The following is a 16,680-nucleotide window of genomic DNA, read 5'->3' as shown; positions in this document are numbered from 1 at the left end:
CACATGCAACAACTTGAATGCCCACAAAGATACCTTACTGAAATAATACAAGGCCCAAACAACTGTCCTACATGAACTGACTCAAAGCCCTATTATTATACTCAGTATCATACAGACTGCTAGGAGGTGACATGGATCTAGTATTCAAGATATCCTTTGACCCAATACTGATGGATCTACTGCACATCGGCACACCAAATGGCATCAGAAATAATCAATCTAGGAATATAAACCTCTCCTGCAACATCAAAAGGACAGTTTGGATGGACAGGTATATCTCACAGACGTTACCACTACACAGGAACAGACTCTCAAACCACATAAACTCAAAGCTCATGCCTGTCGATATTCTAGAGGAACTTGGATCTAGGTACGGGTAATAGAAAATGTATCCCAGTACTGCACCATGTACTAGTAATGGACAGACACAGCTCCTAAATGCTTTATCCTGTCTCTAAGTCTCCTCAAATTATGTATGGTATGATCCCATTTATTCTCACTAGGGGTAACATATAATTACCGACCATGGGATTGGTAAGGCCATTCTAACACCAAATGAGGTAGGATAATTAAAAGCAACAAAAAAGAAATTGGCTAGGCTTAAAATGTCCTGCAAGGGCCAGTAGCCTATTACTTATCTATGGTCCTATGTAGCCCATTTTCAGTGACATCCTGAGCAGAATGACTCCAAGAAATACAAGATGCATTTAAGTTTAAGAAAGCTAATTTATAAAGGTTTAATTAAATAAAAAGATATACTGAAGTAGGATAGTTAAATCAATGTAAATCCAATCAGTATGCTAACATCAATACTGACATATAAGCTGATTCTACCATCACATAATTTCACTGAAATACCAGTTTATAGAACAGTATAAATACTAATTAGAATGCTAACAGTAATGATAGAAAGCAGATAAGAGAGCAAAAGGTAAATGATTCAAGAATATAACTAAGAATTAACATAATAACAATTTGTGCATGATAATTCAGATTTGGTACAAGTATCAGTTTTAGTATTGTAGCGGAGCTTTTCTCCTCGGGCCTCCACTGAAAATGGACATGTATCCAGCTGGACTAGCCCAGTTAACAAATGTAAAATAAAATAAAATAAATCAGTCTTAACAATTGAATACATTTAACTATGCAGTGATATGGCTAGGTGGCTCACATGTCATAAATGTATGTTTTGATTATTAAAATGCTACAGTGTTCAAAGCACCTGAACAACAATATTTATTTGCTTCTTTTTAACAGTTACTAGTACTTTATTTTGTACATTAAATCCATTTCTCTCAAAACATCTATGCTAAAGCCATGCATATGTTAACATTACTATATTGAACTACATTGTGTGTGTTTGTGAATTGCTGTATCTACTTTATGGCCCGAGTCGTCCTTGAAAATGAACTACCTAGGTTCAGTCCAATTACATGGACCAGGAATGAAATTGAATGACTGATTAAATATCCAAAATATTTGGGCCAGTTTCCTCATACAAAGACATATAAAATGTTTTATTTTTCACATTACTCTGTTATGACAAAGCATAAAAAACACAGTAGCAAGGCATTGTATAAGATCAATGCCCTGGTTCAGAAGCCTGAAACATAAGTAGAAGCTAAGTGATTTTGTTACCTATATGGAATGCTCATAAGGTACCGCATTTCAGTGGGTTCCTATCAGTTCGTCGAAACTTCAGCAGTTCGAACACCATATGTTCAAACTGTGAAGTTCAAAAACTGATTATCGAAAAGTCGCGGAATGCCAAATTCTTTCCCAGGAAAAGAATTTGGTGGGCCGTTTCTATGGCTTCACTATATCCTCCACTGTAGTGCAAAGGTTAGGGACCGGGTTAAGGTAAGTGTGCGAATGGACCGGGTTAAGGTGAGTGTGCGATAGTTACAGACCTTAGGGTTAGTGAGCGGGTAAGGTGAGTGTGCGATAGTTACGGACCGGGTAAGGTGAGCATGCGATAGTTACGGACCTTAGGGTTAGCGAACGGGTAAGGTGAGTGTGCGCTAGTTACAGACCTTAGGGTTAGGGAGCAGGTAAGGTGAGTGTGCGATAGTTATGGACCTTAGGGTTTGGGTTAAGGTAAGTGGATAGATAGCAGTGTATGTACGGTTTAGTGTAGGGTTAGAAGTACGGTTTTGTGAAGTGTATATGTGTGGATTATTTATTTTGGTGTGCTTGTGTTGTGTGTGTGTTTTCTTGAAACAGCGATTTTGTTCTAAGCATTCGATGGTTTTGCACTTCGAGGTTAGAAGTTCAAACATATGGTGTTCGAACTTCTGCCATTTCGGCAAAGTGATATAGACCCCATTTCAGTTACACTTATAATCTTGTTAGAAAACTATTCTTCAGAACATATCTCACTGTACTTCAGTTACCTCTGGATCACTCAAGACAGATGTTCTTCGTCTCACATTGCTGCAGTCATAACCTGTGGGTAGTCCGCTGTCCTCGGTCGGCCCGAATACCAAAGCTAGGCTGGCGCCGGTCATTGTCGCCTAGAGCTGACATCAGTGCAGTAGTACTTGCCGCATGACCGACGCCATATCCTCAGTCTTTCTTGCCGTGTGGTCCAAGCAGAAGCAGTGTTTGCAAGTGCCGTCATGCTCTGAAATTTTCATTTACCGAGTTTCAGACCAAGACCAAGTTGGCTAAGTACCCGTTAGGAAATTTTTGTCTTTTCTTGCCTCAGTTATCCGGATGTCAGAAAAAGTTAATAATTGCATTTCTTGTGGGAAACAGATACCTCATAGGGATTATCATTCTTTCTGTATTCCTTGCTTAGGCCTGAGCACGGCGTAGTCGGGTGTCGCTTTTGTGCTAGATTTAATAAGCGCACCATTAAGCAAAGGTTAGACTGTGCCAGGCTTGTTTTCGGTAAGCGGTGTAACTATAACATGCCGTCGGATCCTCCGACGCCCGCTACCGCTAAAAAGCGTAAGGGTAAAACTTTGGGATCTAAACCGGATGAGTCATCCGTTGGACGCCGGGTTCTTGAGCCTCGGTTGAATCTGTGGATCCTGCCGAGGGTTCGGCTGAATCCCAGGGGGAACCTTTACTTTTACAGGAGTTGGCCTCTCAGGAGTTAGGACAGGCCGAGGGTGCTTCTCAGGTTTCAGTGGTCCCATCCTTACAAAAGGTTATTAGGCCTTCTACTTCAGTGGCTAAAGGCCATGCTAAGGCCAAACCTGGTCTTGTTGGGCCTGGTCATTCTTCTAGCTCTCCAGCCCCTGTTCCTAAAAAACATATGTTGAAAATGGCGGAGGACTTGATTACTTTGATCCGGGGTTCTATGCCCCCCCCAGAGAAGAAGCCTAGGGGGGAGGCAGATTTAGAGGGAATGGATCATTCCTCGGACTACTCTGATTCCTCAGCTGAAGAAATTCAGGATTTTCCTTCCTATTCTGATTCGGATGCAGAGGACTCCTGTCCTTCTGCTTCCCCTCCAGAAGATTTTTCTTTTTCTGAAACTTTACATACCATGAGGGAGCATTTCAAGTGGGAAGGTCAAGATTTTTCAGATTCTCGGAAAAGGCTTAGGGAATTTTTGTTTCTGCCACAACATAGGCCCTTGGCTATTCCTCCTGTCTTAGATGTTGTTCAGGATGTTTTTTCTGAATCTTCCCTTAATCCTGATTCTCTGCCTCCGGCCCCTGTTAAGCCAGACAGGTATTACAGAGTCCCAGAAGCACATAAGTATTTGTATAAGATTCCTAGAGCTGATCCGGAAACTATTATTCAAGGCCCTAAGGGTGTTAGGGCTTCTGTGGCTAAAAATCCAGTCCCTTTGGATAAAGATTCTTCCCAGGAAAAGAATTTGGTGGGCCGTTTCTATGGCTTCACTATATCCTCCACTGTAGTGCAAAGGTTAGGGACCGGGTTAAGGTAAGTGTGCGAATGGACCGGGTTAAGGTGAGTGTGCGATAGTTACAGACCTTAGGGTTAGAGAGCGGGTAAGGTGAGTGTGCGATAGTTACGGACCGGGTAAGGTGAGCATGCGATAGTTACGGACCTTAGGGTTAGCGAACGGGTAAGGTGAGTGTGCGCTAGTTACAGACCTTAGGGTTAGGGAGCAGGTAAGGTGAGTGTCTGATGCGAAGTTATGGACCTTAGGGTTTGGGTTAAGGTAAGTGGATAGATAGCAGTGTATGTACGGTTTAGTGTAGGGTTAGAAGTACGGTTTTGTGAAGTGTATATGTGTGGATTATTTATTTTGGTGTGCTTGTGTTGTGTGTGTGTTTTCTTGAAACAGCGATTTTGTTCTAAGCATTCGATGGTTTTGCACTTCGAGGTTAGAAGTTCAAACATATGGTGTTCGAACTTCTGCCATTTCGGCAAAGTGATATAGACCCCATTTCAGTTACACTAATAATCTTGTTAGAAAACTATTCTTCAGAACATATCTCACTGTACTTCAGTTACCTCTGGATCACTCAAGACAGATGTTCTTCGTCTCACATTGCTGCAGTCATAACCTGTGGGTAGTCCGCTGTCCTCGGTCGGCCCGAATACCAAAGGGCTAGGCTGGCGTCGGTCATTGTCGCCTAGAGCTGACATCAGTACGCAGTAGTACTTAAGCGCATGACCGACGCCATATCCTCAGTCTTTCTTGCCGCGTGGTCCGAAGCAGAAGCAGTGTTTGCAAGTGCCGTTCGGCGTTCTGAAATTTTCATTTACCGAGTTTCAGACCGAAGACCAAGTTGGGCTAAGTACCGTTGAAATTTTTGTCTTTTCTTGCCTCAGTTATCCGGATGTCAGAAAAAGTTAATAATTGCATTTCTTGTGGGAAACAGATACCTCATAGGGATTATCATTCTTTCTGTATTCCTTGCTTAGGGCCTGAGCACGACGTAGTCGGGTGTCGCTTTTGTGCTAGATTTAATAAGCGCACCATTAAGCAAAGGTTAGACTGTGCCAGGCTTGTTTTCGGTAAGCGGTGTAACTATAACATGCCGTCGGATCCTCCGACGCTACCGCTAAAAAGCGTGAGATAAATCTTTGAGATCTAAACCGGATGAGTCATCCGTTGGACGCCGGTTCTTGAGCCTCCGGTTGAATCTGTGGATCCTGCCGAGGGTTCAGCTGAATCCCAGGGGGAACCTTTACTTTTACAGGAGTTGGCCTCTCAGGAGTTAGGACAGGCCGAGGGTGCTTCTCAGGTTTCAGTGGTCCCATCCTTACAAAAGGTTATTAGGCCTTCTACTTCAGTGGCTAAAGGCCATGCTAAGGCCAAACCTGGTCTTGTTGGGCCTGGTCATTCTTCTAGCTCTCCAGCCCCTGTTCCTAAAAAACATATGTTGAAAATGGCGGAGGACTTGATTACTTTGATCCGGGTTCTATGCCCCCAGAGAAGAAGCCTAGGGGGGGAGGCAGATTTAGAGGGAATGGATCATTCCTCGGACTACTCTGATTCCTCAGCTGAAAAAATTCAGGATTTTCCTTCCTATTCTGATTCGGATGCAGAGGACTCCTGTCCTTCTGCTTCCCTCCAGAAGATTTTTCTTTTCTGAAACTTTACATACCATGAGGGAGCATTTCAAGTGGGAAGGTCAAGATTTTTCAGATTCTCGAAAAGGCTTAGGGAATTTTGTTTCTGCCACAACATAGGCCCTTGGCTATTCCTCCTGTCTTAGATGTTGTTCAGGATGTTTTTCTGAATCTTCCCTTAATCCTGATTCTCTGCCTCCGGCCCCTGTTAAGCCAGACAGGTATTACAGAGTCCCAGAAGCACATAAGTATTTGTATAAGATTCCTAGAGCTGATCCGGAAACTATTATTCAAGGCCCTAAGGGTGTTAGGGCTTCTGTGGCTAAAAATCCAGTCCCTTTGGATAAAGATTCTAGAGCGTTAGATAGGTGGGGGAAAAAAGTGTACACCTCCTACGTTAGCTATGAGGGCTTTGAATTGCCAATTTCATATGCTGAAGTATCAGAACTTTTTATTAGGCCAATTAAAATCTAAGGTGGATGCTTTATCTGAGGGTATAGAGTGTAAGGAGCTCCAGGAGTTGGTTCATGCATCAGATCAAGTTGGCAAGCATTCTTTGCAGTGTGGTTTTGATGCTCTTCAGGCTTCTTCTAGGGTGGCTGCTACAGGTTCAGTTATTCGTAGACATGCCTGGCTTAAGGATCAAAATTTGCCAGAACGTGTAAAGGCTCGGATTTTGGATGCTCCTCTTCAATCTGAAGTACTTTTTGGTCCTCCTGTGGAATCAGTTTTGAAAAAGATGGAAGATAAGGCTAAGTCTATGCAGACGGTCAAGGATTTTTTGCAGGTGCAGCCCCCTAAGTTTAGTAGGAATTGGCCTGCTAGGGGATGGTCTTATCCTTCTTCGGATTATCAGCCTAAGGGCAGGTCTAGACGTGGTAGAGGCAGGGCTCACGCTCAGGGCTCCTTCAGACCTAGGACTTGGAGTTCTCCTGCACAGTCTTCTGGTGAGGGCAGGGGTCAGCCCTTTCGTAAGCAGATCCAATGACCTGTATCTTCCGCTGCCAGACCCTTCCTTACTGGCAGCTCCTCTAGGAGGAAAATTGGGACTTTTCAAAGAAAACTGGAATTTGATCACCCAGCACAAACGGGTGTTGGATATAATAAATCGAGGTTACAAGTTTTATTTTCACACTTTTCCTCCTTTCAAGGGCATGCCGGATGTGCCTCCTCAGCAAAGGCTGGAGGCTCAGGAGCAAATTTCTTTACTTTTGCAGATGGAGGCAATTCAGGTGGTCCCTCCTTCAGAAGTAAGCCTAGGATTTTATTCCCGTCTATTCCTAGTACCAAAGAAAGGAAACACTTGGAGACCAATTCTGGATTTGTCTATTCTCAACACCTACCTAGAAATTCCAAAGTTCAAGATGTTAACATTACAACAACTTCTGCCTATGATAGGCAAAGATCACTGGATGGTAACCCTGGATCTCAAAGAGGCCTATCTTCACATCCCTATCAAGCCCAGCTGCAGGAGATTCCTGAGATTTCGGGCTGGTACTTCACATTATCAATTCTCTGCATTGCCCTTTGGCTTATCTACTGCCCAGGGTGTTCACAAAAGTTCTGGCTCCTGTGATTGCTTTCTTCAGACAGAGAGGAATACAAATTTATCCTTATTTGGACGATTGCCTGATTCTTGCTCAAAACAAAGACAAATTACTACAGCATCTCCAGTATGTAATGACAGTTTGAAGGTGCCTAGGGTATACTGTGAACGAAATAAAGTCCAGTCTAGTGCCCTCTCAGGACATGTGCTTTCTGGGTGTGAGACTGAATACAGCTTCTCAGATGGCATTTCTGACCCCGGACAAACAAAAAACTCTTCCTCTCTACTTCCAGCAGTTATCAGTAATGTCCAGGCTGACTGCAAGGACAGTCCTCCAAGCCTTGGGGTTCATGGCATCTTGCATTCTAGTACTTCCCAATGCCAAACTGCATATGAGGAAGCTACAATGGTATCTCTAAAGTGTGTGGGCTCAACACTGCCACGGTTTGGACACTGTCATTCGGATTATACCTTGCATCCAGAAAGAATTACTGTGGTGGGCTCAGGAATGTCACCTAAACAAGGGACTCACTGTGTCCCAACCAGAGGCGAGTCAGATCCTAATGACGGATGCCTCGGACTTGGCTTGGGGAGCACACTTCAATGGAAAATGGATACAAGACATGTGGCCTCCCAAACTACTACATATGCATATCAACATGAAGGAGATGTTAGCAGTTCAATTTGCTTTGATGGCCTTCAAAGACCTACTTCAGCCAGGACAGGTGTTGATCCAAACAGACAACACAACAGTCATGTGGTACATCAACAAGCAGGGGGGAACCCATTCCTACCCTCTTTGCAGACAAGCAATGATTTTATGGGAGACTGCTCTGAGTTTGCGAATCAATCTTCAAGCAAGGTTTCTGCCAGGAGCACAGAACTCCCTAGCAGATATTTTGAGCAGACAAATGGTGGATCCCTACGAGTGGAAACTGGATCCTCAGATTTTCAAACAATTGACTGTGGCTTGGGGAACTCCAGACATAGATCTATTCGCTTCTCCACTGAATTTTCAACTTCCAAAGTTTTGCACAAAGATGTTCCACCCAGATGCTTGGAAAGTGGATGCTCTATCTTTCAGTTGGAACAACCTTCACGTTTATGCTTTTCCTCCTCTGCCTCTTCTCCCCAAGGTACTCTTGAAAGTCAGACGGGACAAGCCTTGTATGATTCTAATAGCACCAGACTGGCCACGTCAACATTGGTATCCTCTGCTGCGGAGTTTAATCCAGGAGCCTCCTTGGCCTCTGCCACAGGTTCCTCATTTATTGTCCCAGTCAAACAATCATTTTCTCAATGTTCAGGTGCAGTCCCTCCATCTGACAGCCTGGCGTATTCTGTGATGGAGCCGGTGGGGTCTCAGCTTCCTCAACAGGTTTTGGATGTCATTTTGGAAGCTAGGCGGCCTAGCACTAGAAAAGTTTATGCTAATAAATGGACGAGATTTTTTTCTTTGGAGCACTGCAAAGGGTTTTGATGTTTCAGTGCCTAATTTGAGTTTTGCACTACAGTATCTTACTGAATTACTGGACAAGGGTTTGTCATTCTCTTCTGTGAAGGTTCATGCTGCAGCCATTTCGGCTCACTATGATCGTGACCCTCCTTTATTTTCTCATCCTTTGTTCAAACAATTTCTTAGAGGGGCAAAGAATATAAGACCCCCACGTAGAGCTCCTACTCCTTCCTGGGATCTCAATTTTGTTTTGGAGAAACTTACTTTACCTCCTTTTGAACCTGCAGCTACGTCTGAATTGAAGTTTTTGTCTTGGAAGACTGCTTTTTTGTTGGCCATTACTTCTGCTAGGAGGGTATCTGAATTACAGGCTCTCATGGCAGTTGAACCTTTTTTGATATTCCATAAGGATAGAGTTTCTTTGCGGACTAACCCTACTTTTATGCCTAAAGTGATTTCTAGTGTGGCCTTGAATCAGTCTATTCATTTGCCTACTTTTTATGCTGACCCCCAAAATAAAGGGGAAAAAGTCTTGCACTCTTTGGATATCCACAGGCAGTTACGTTACTACTTGAACAGAACTAAGGAGTTCAGACAGACTCAACAGTTATTTGTTTCTTTTGCTTTGAGTTCACAGGGCAAAGCTGTTTCTAAGCAGACTATTTCAAAGTGGATTGGTCATTGTATTGCCTTTTGTTATTCTCATCATGGGAAGGATGTCCCTGCTGGGATCAGGCCTCATTCTACTAGGGCTACTGCCACTTCTACTGCTTTTTTGAGGGGTGTAGCTACTAAGGATATTTTGGAGGCAGCTACTTGGAGTTCAGTGCACACTTTTTCTAAACATTACCATCTCCCTCTTTATTCCAAATCTAGGGCTGGGTTTGCCACTGCAGTTTTACAGGGCATGTTAGCAGCTCCTAATGCTTTGTAATTTGCCAGCCTCCCTTTTCCTTTGCTTTGGGATTCTACCCACAGGTCATGACTGCAGCAATGTGAGACGAAGAACATAGTACAGTTTTGTACCTACCATAAATGTAGATGTTCGAGGATCTACATTGCTGCAGTCCAATTTTCCCTCCCTCCTTCCCCTCTATAGGTTGGGGTTGCTGGGTTTCTTTTGGAGATATTCTTTATTTACACACTGGGGGTTGTTGGGCATTTCCTATTTTTGGCTTTGGCCTTTCTTCTTAGGCCTTCTGACATCTGGGGCAAGAAAGACTGAGGATATGGCGTTGGTCATGCGCTTAAGTACTACTGCCTACTGACGTCAGTTCTAGGCGACAATGACCAACGCCAGCCTAGCCCTTTGGTATTCGGGCCGACCGAGGACAGCGGACTACCCACAGGTCATGACTGCAGCAATGTAGATCCTCGAACATCTACATTTATGGTAGGTACAAAACTGTACTTTTTACTTTTACGTCTTATACAATACTGTGCAAACAACAGTATGTATATGTTGTGTGACTGTCTGTTTTAGTGTCTGGGTTATGGTTAACATGCACTGCCCTATCTTCGCTCGTGTATTTCTTTTTTCATGTTGCTGTTCTTTTCAAATGTATTTTGTGGTACTTCGAAACGTGAGATTTTCTTGTTGATTTAGAGTCAGACTGCCTGCAGGAGCTACCAGAAGGGGGTGAACGCTGTCAATAAAGAGTGGAGTTTCTTGGGGGGGAGGCTATTCTGTGCCTCCTGCTGTTCGGCTAGATTAGCTAAGTCCTATCCAAGGGGATAAGACACCAGATTAAGTCTCTGCAGGTTACACAGGGATTTACGCAGCAGTAGATGATGAAGTGGGAAGCCTGGGGAAGAACTTCAAAAGGTTGATAATATACTCAGAGTGGTGGCACCCGAGCTTCATTTCAGACAAATATAAAATAATGCACATAGGCCACAATAATCCAGGCATAAGACATCGGACAGGGAAGTAAAAAACGTGCAAACTCCAAAACAAGGAAGGGCAGAAAAGTGCAAATAAATAAGTCAACAAACACCAAAAAAAATCAAAAGGTTGCACGTGATGTCCATTTATTTCATTTTATAATAGGATGGCTCTTTAAGTAAAGAACATGGCTGTGTTACAAATCCACATGACTAATGATGCAATTAATTAAGCTTACTATATAAGGAATAATGACGAAAACTCTGTGCATTGTTAAATAAAAGTTATATTTGTGTGTTACACCTTGGGGATGAGCGGTTTCCATTAGTTTCACTAAAAACTCTGTGCATTGTTAAATAAAAGTTATATTTGTGTGTTACACCTTGGGGATGAGCGGTTTCCATTAGTTTCACTACAGTGGAGTGGTTGGTATCTCATGCGACATGATTATCACACCAAGACTGAATAACTAGGAGCAATTGATATATACTAGAAGTAAGGAAGTCTACTACACAGGGCATTGGTGAGACTGTATATTAAGTACTGCATTTTAGTTTACAAGCTGTATAAACAACTCAGCTTAGGCTGCTGGGCAGAGTCTAAAGAAAGATCAGGATAGCGAGAGGTCTGAAGATGAAAGCATTATAAAGAGAATTGCTATTCATTTACATTAAGATTATTAGAGATAGAGGGGTCTTGACAATGGCAGGGAGATGTGAGAGGCTTAAAATGAACAGGAAGGGCAAAGTATTTAAGAAACAACAGACACCAGAGTGAAGCATTAAGCTACTATCCAGATGGCAGAAAGTTTCACTTCATGGTGAACGTGGCAAATGGATATAGCAGTAAACCAGAAATGATTGGTGGTGGAGAAAAAAAAACAGCTGCTTTAAGGAGACCAAAGGACAGATAGAAAGGAGGATAAGGTGGGCAAGGAGTGAAGAAAAATGTACAAGGATGAATGCTTTAAAGTGGCAGAGTAAGTAGCAAAATGTCTCCTTCTGCAGACAAACATATTAAATGAAATAGTGAGTTTCATGAACTATTGCTGTATTTTTTTCTAGGAATTTGGACAAAGATATTCTCCCCCCCATGTTATAACATAATCTGCCTAGACTGTACAAAAAAAAAGGGTGGTGGAGTTGCTATTTTCTACTCCAACTCCCTTACTATCTCCCATCCTATGCAATCCATCCCACCCATTTCTTCCGCTGAAATACTTCCAGTAAACCTTAAAATCAACAACTACACTACTATTACCATAGTACCCATTTACATTCCACCAGGTGATAACATTCACCTGCTGGAAAGCATTCTCACCTATTTCTCCCAAGACATCCTTAATGAAGCCATCCTCCTTAGGGACATATTATTAATTGGCTAACCCTTAATAATCCTGTCTCCTCACATCATATAAATCTAATTGGATTTGCTCAGCTAATCTCTCAAACATCCCATACAAATAACTTTCACTCTCCCAGTACTCTCATAGATTGGATACTTGTTTCTAATCCCTCTAAATATTACAAACCTGAATCTCTTCTCGATTCCCTGAGTGACCACTCACCTATAAAAGTTCTCAGACATACTAACCATCTCTCTAAACTACACAGATATATCACCTGCCACAATCTTTCCAACTTTAACCCTGAAACATTCAAATCCCTCATCTCTAGAGTAAACTGGAACATCCTCACACAGCTCCCACTTGATGAAGCTGTCTAAACTTGGTATCCTAAACTCAATAGCACCACTCAGAAAAATAAGGATAAAATCAAACCTATCCCCTTGGCTATCAAAAACTACTCGCACTCATATGAAAGCAAGAGATAGAGCGTGGAAAACATGGTTACAATCTAAAGACCCTGTTGACCTACAAAAATATAAAGAGCAAAGAAATCATGTAAAACAACTCATCAATAAAGACAAAAAAGAATTGTACCACAACCCCCCAACTACCCTAAAATCAGATCCCAAAAAATTCTGGAATCCAGTTAACCAAATACTACATCCCAGCAATCCTACATCACCCAACCCATGTCCTGACAAATCACCAGACGAAACTGCCAACACGTTTAAAACCTACTTCATAGAATCAATATCCAAACTATTTAACCCCAACCTCTCTAACACCAATGTTCCCAACTGCCCTGAGACTTTCTCTCTCAAACCTGTTCCCACTACCTACATAAAAACTCTGCTTTCTAGGGTAAAACCATGCTCTGTATTTCCTGACAATGTCCCATCATACTTTCTCCAGACAGTAGCTCACTCTCATGCTCTGCCTGTATCTGTCATTATCAATCGCTCCATCTCTGAATCTAAAGTCCCATCAGTCTGGAAACAATTCTACACCCTACCTATTCACAAAGAAGGTAACTCCTCAGAAATCTCAAATTTCAGACCTATTGCTATTCTCTCCCCTCTCTCCAAAGTCTTAGAGAAATGCATACACATACAAGTTATGCAACAGCTCTTACAGGAAAAACACTCACTCCTATACACCATAGTTTCCGACCAAATCATAGCACCACTACTGCTCTTCTCGCCTTCCTTAACACAATTTGTTAGCCAGAGATGATCACAAACTTATCTCCTGTCTATTCCTTGATCTCTCAAATGCATTTGACACTGTTTCTCACCCTCTGCTACTGAACAAACTAACTGATCTTAATTTCTCCCCTGACACAGTGGCTTGGTTCTCCAGCTATCTCACAGACAGACTCCTATCAGTCAGATGGCACTCTGCACTATCTACTCCCCTTCCAATAAAAATGGGTGTCCCTCAAGGATCCATTCTTGGACCGCTACTTTTTAATATCTTCACTAACTTACTCCATTTCTCCTCTCCACATTCTACCATAGTCCAATACGCTGATGACTCTACAACATAATCATAGCTAGTTCTCCCTCTGAACTCTTATCTGCTACCCAGTCTTCCTTTTAATTCAGTAGAGACATGGCTCTCTGTAATAACCTCTTTAGACATTGGTACTGTTTTTAGCTATTCTATAACTTTTGTTTTACAGTTTTGTTGCTTCTTTATTCTTTGGACCTTATTGCTGGTACTGTTTTTAGCTATTTTCTAACTTTTGTTTTACGATTCTGTTGCTTCTTTATTCTTTGGACCTTATTATTGTCAAATATATAGCATGTAGCCTTAACACCATATTAAGTTTTAACTTGTTTGTATAATCTTAGCTTAAATTGTTTGTATAATTATTGAGCTTTTCTACCCGGGACTCTGCTGAAAAAGGGCTTTGGCTCAGTCAGACATTCCCGGTCAACAAATGTAAAATAAAAATAAAAAATTTGTCTCCGTGGCTCTTTCATCTTATTGTTAATTACATTTCAAATTATTAGCCCAGGAAAATCCTATATAACAATATCTCTGCCCTTTACTCTTTTAGGACTCAACTCTTCATGTGTAAAATTCATGGCAGTATTAGCGTCAGGAAATACCTGCACACATCCAGCTCATATCAAAGCTTTACTATAGCGCTTTTTCACAAAACACTTTACCAAACTGATTAAAATTTAAGTAATCTGATTTTTTAACAAAGGTTTAATAAAAACAGTCAAAGCACATATTAAATATCAATTGGTGGTTTCGTTGATAGCTTTCCTGCCTGCATAATTTGGACAACAGCAAAGTCGATTGATATTGCAGAGACTGACATAATATCAGGGATACGGAATTTGCTCTTTCCCCAGTATTGTGCAATCTTGGAGTTGGTATATTTAAGTAGCAAGCAGAGGTTATCTCTCAGAGCATGTGCATTGTGTTGTCAGTATTTGTTTTTTCAATCTTACTTTGTTGATTTTCTGATTGTTGCTCTTCTGAAGTTAATCATAACTTAAGTAGATCCATTAAATATATAGCTGAAGCAAAGACTGTAACTAATTTACATAACAGTGTACAGATACTAAGATAGTAACAGTAATAAAATTCAAATCTGGATCAAAGTTAAAAATCAGTATTGCAGTACCTTGGAGTGCATGCTTGGTATTCAAAGATGGTTACTTCTTTGAATTGCTCCGTATGATTAAACTTGAAATTTCTTAAAAATAATATTAAAGTAGTGAAATTCAATTTGAATTTTTGTCCAAAATTGAGTAAAGCTGCTGAGCTCAAATGATGTTGAGGGAGAGAGAAGGTATGTGAAAACTGAATAGACATAAGGAAATGAGGTCATATGTGAGTCAGGAGGGATGAGACATGAAGTTCTATCCACTTGTGCCAAAAGAACCTAAATGAGTAGTGAGATTGTGTATGAAAGGAGGTTACTAATAGTTTGGAAATGACTAAAACTGAGCTCTCGAACTTAGCATGTGTGATGAGCTTTTCAAACAACTGCATGTGATGAGGTGGAAAATCTCCAAAAACAGTAAGTAGCTATAGGGTCTACTTAGCAATAGCTAACAGAGAGTTGAGGAAACACTGATCTAACAGTTAATCAATCTGATAAAATGGAACATCATTTAAAAGCCACAGATGACAAAATGAGAAGGGTGAAAATGAGGACATATGGGATTTTGGAAGGGAAGCAAAAGATGGGTTTGCTGGACTATGTTAAAGGAAACATAGCAGACTGCACAGGGTTTGTCAAGGAGTTATTGGGTGCTGAACTAGCCAGAAGACAGGAGTTGCCAGAAACTGAGCTCAAATCTGATAAGCATAGGTTATTTCTGGTGGTGTTTGCACTGTGTTATGAAAAACAGCAACCAGGAAATATACTGGCTGTTTCAGAACAACTAGTACTTATGAAGCACAATTACTCAAAAGTGACACTGTAACACAGGGTACATTTCATAGTACACAGCAGTGACAATGTAAAGCAGGATGCATTTCATGGATGTAGTTGTGGCACTGTAATGTAGGGTGCATTTCATGGCTACAGTAGTGACACTGTAATTTAGGATGAATTTTATGGATGTAGTAGTGATACTGTAATGTAGGGTGCATTTCATGGCTACAGTAGTGACACTGTAATTTTGGTGAATTTTATGGATGTAGCAGTGACACTGTAATGTAGTGTGCATTTCATTGGTGCAGTAGTGACACTGTAATGTAAGGTGCATTTCAGGGATGTAGTAGTGACACTGTAACTTAGGGTACATTTCATGGTTGTAGTTGTGACACTGTAAAGCAGGGTGCATTTCACAGACGCAGTAGTGACAATGTAACATAGGATGCATTTTTTTGATGTAGTAGTGCCACTGTAACATAGGGTGCATTTCAGGCATGCAGTAGTGACAATGTAACATAGGATGCATTTTTTTGATGTAGTAGTGCCACTGTAACATAGGGTGCATTTCAGGCATGCAGTAGTGACACTGTAACATAGGGTGCACTTCAGGGATGTAGTTGTGACACTGTAATGTAGGGTACATTTCATGGTTGTAGTTGTGACACTGTAAAGCAGGGTGCATTTCACAGACGCAGTAGTGACAATGTAACATAGGATGCATTTTTTTGATGTAGTAGTGCCACTGTAACATAGGGTGCATTTCAGAGATGCAGTAGTGACACTGTAACATAGGGTGCACTTCAGGGATGTAGTTGTGACACTGTAATGTAGGGTGCATTTCATGGGTGCAGTGGTGACACAGTAAAACAGGGTGCATTTCATGGATGTAGTTGCGACAATGTAATTTAGGGTGCATTTCATGAACGCAGTAGTGACACTGTAAAGTAGGGTGCATTTCATGGATGCAGTAGTGACACAGTAACATACGATGTATTTCAGTGATGTAGTAGTGACACTGTAATGTAGGGTGCATTTCATAGGTTCATACTAGGCTATCTGCCCTAGGGCATTTATAAGCCTAGCCAGAATGTGTTTGGCTTTCGCCACCCATTTTAAATTTATTTTGCTATGCCCTTTTTCGAGGTTAGTATACTGTGCCTCTGTCTAACAGTGACACAGAAGTGATACCCGGGGTAAACCTACGATCTCCCATCCACTCATGAAGATTCCTCTTGAAGAGAGTCAATGAGGGACTCTGCCTAACCTGGACTGGGATTTTATTCCAGAGTGAAGGGAGCCTCTGGGTTATGAATCTGTCCCTCCAGCATGTCCTATTTATTTCAGTGCTGAGGTTCAAGTCTCTCGAGTGCGTAGCTCGATGGGATTTGGATTTTCTGAGGTGCAGCATGTCCATTAATTCCGGGTTGGACATGGCTTTATACGTCAGGCACAGATCGCCTCTGAACAGGCGGTATGCCACTGAGTAGAGCTGGAGTTTCTTTAACCGGGCAGTCAATGGTGCAGTAGTGACACTGTAACA

At 41.7% G+C, this 16,680-nt stretch overlaps 1 protein-coding gene across 2 annotated transcripts in view; it reads right to left on the bottom strand.

The window, feature by feature from the left end:
• STXBP1 (syntaxin binding protein 1) overlaps positions 1-16,680 on the bottom strand; it is an 890,876-nt gene that overhangs the window by 256,523 nt on the left and 617,673 nt on the right. The gene's annotated exons all lie outside the window — the stretch shown is intronic.

This window comes from Protopterus annectens, chromosome 16.part0, assembly GCF_019279795.1.
Source record: "Protopterus annectens isolate FY-2018-M chromosome 16.part0, PAN1.0, whole genome shotgun sequence".
Lineage (NCBI taxonomy): Eukaryota > Metazoa > Chordata > Ceratodontiformes > Protopteridae > Protopterus > Protopterus annectens.
Note: the sequence above shows the minus strand (reverse complement) of the source record. Positions and strands in the feature narration are given on the sequence as shown.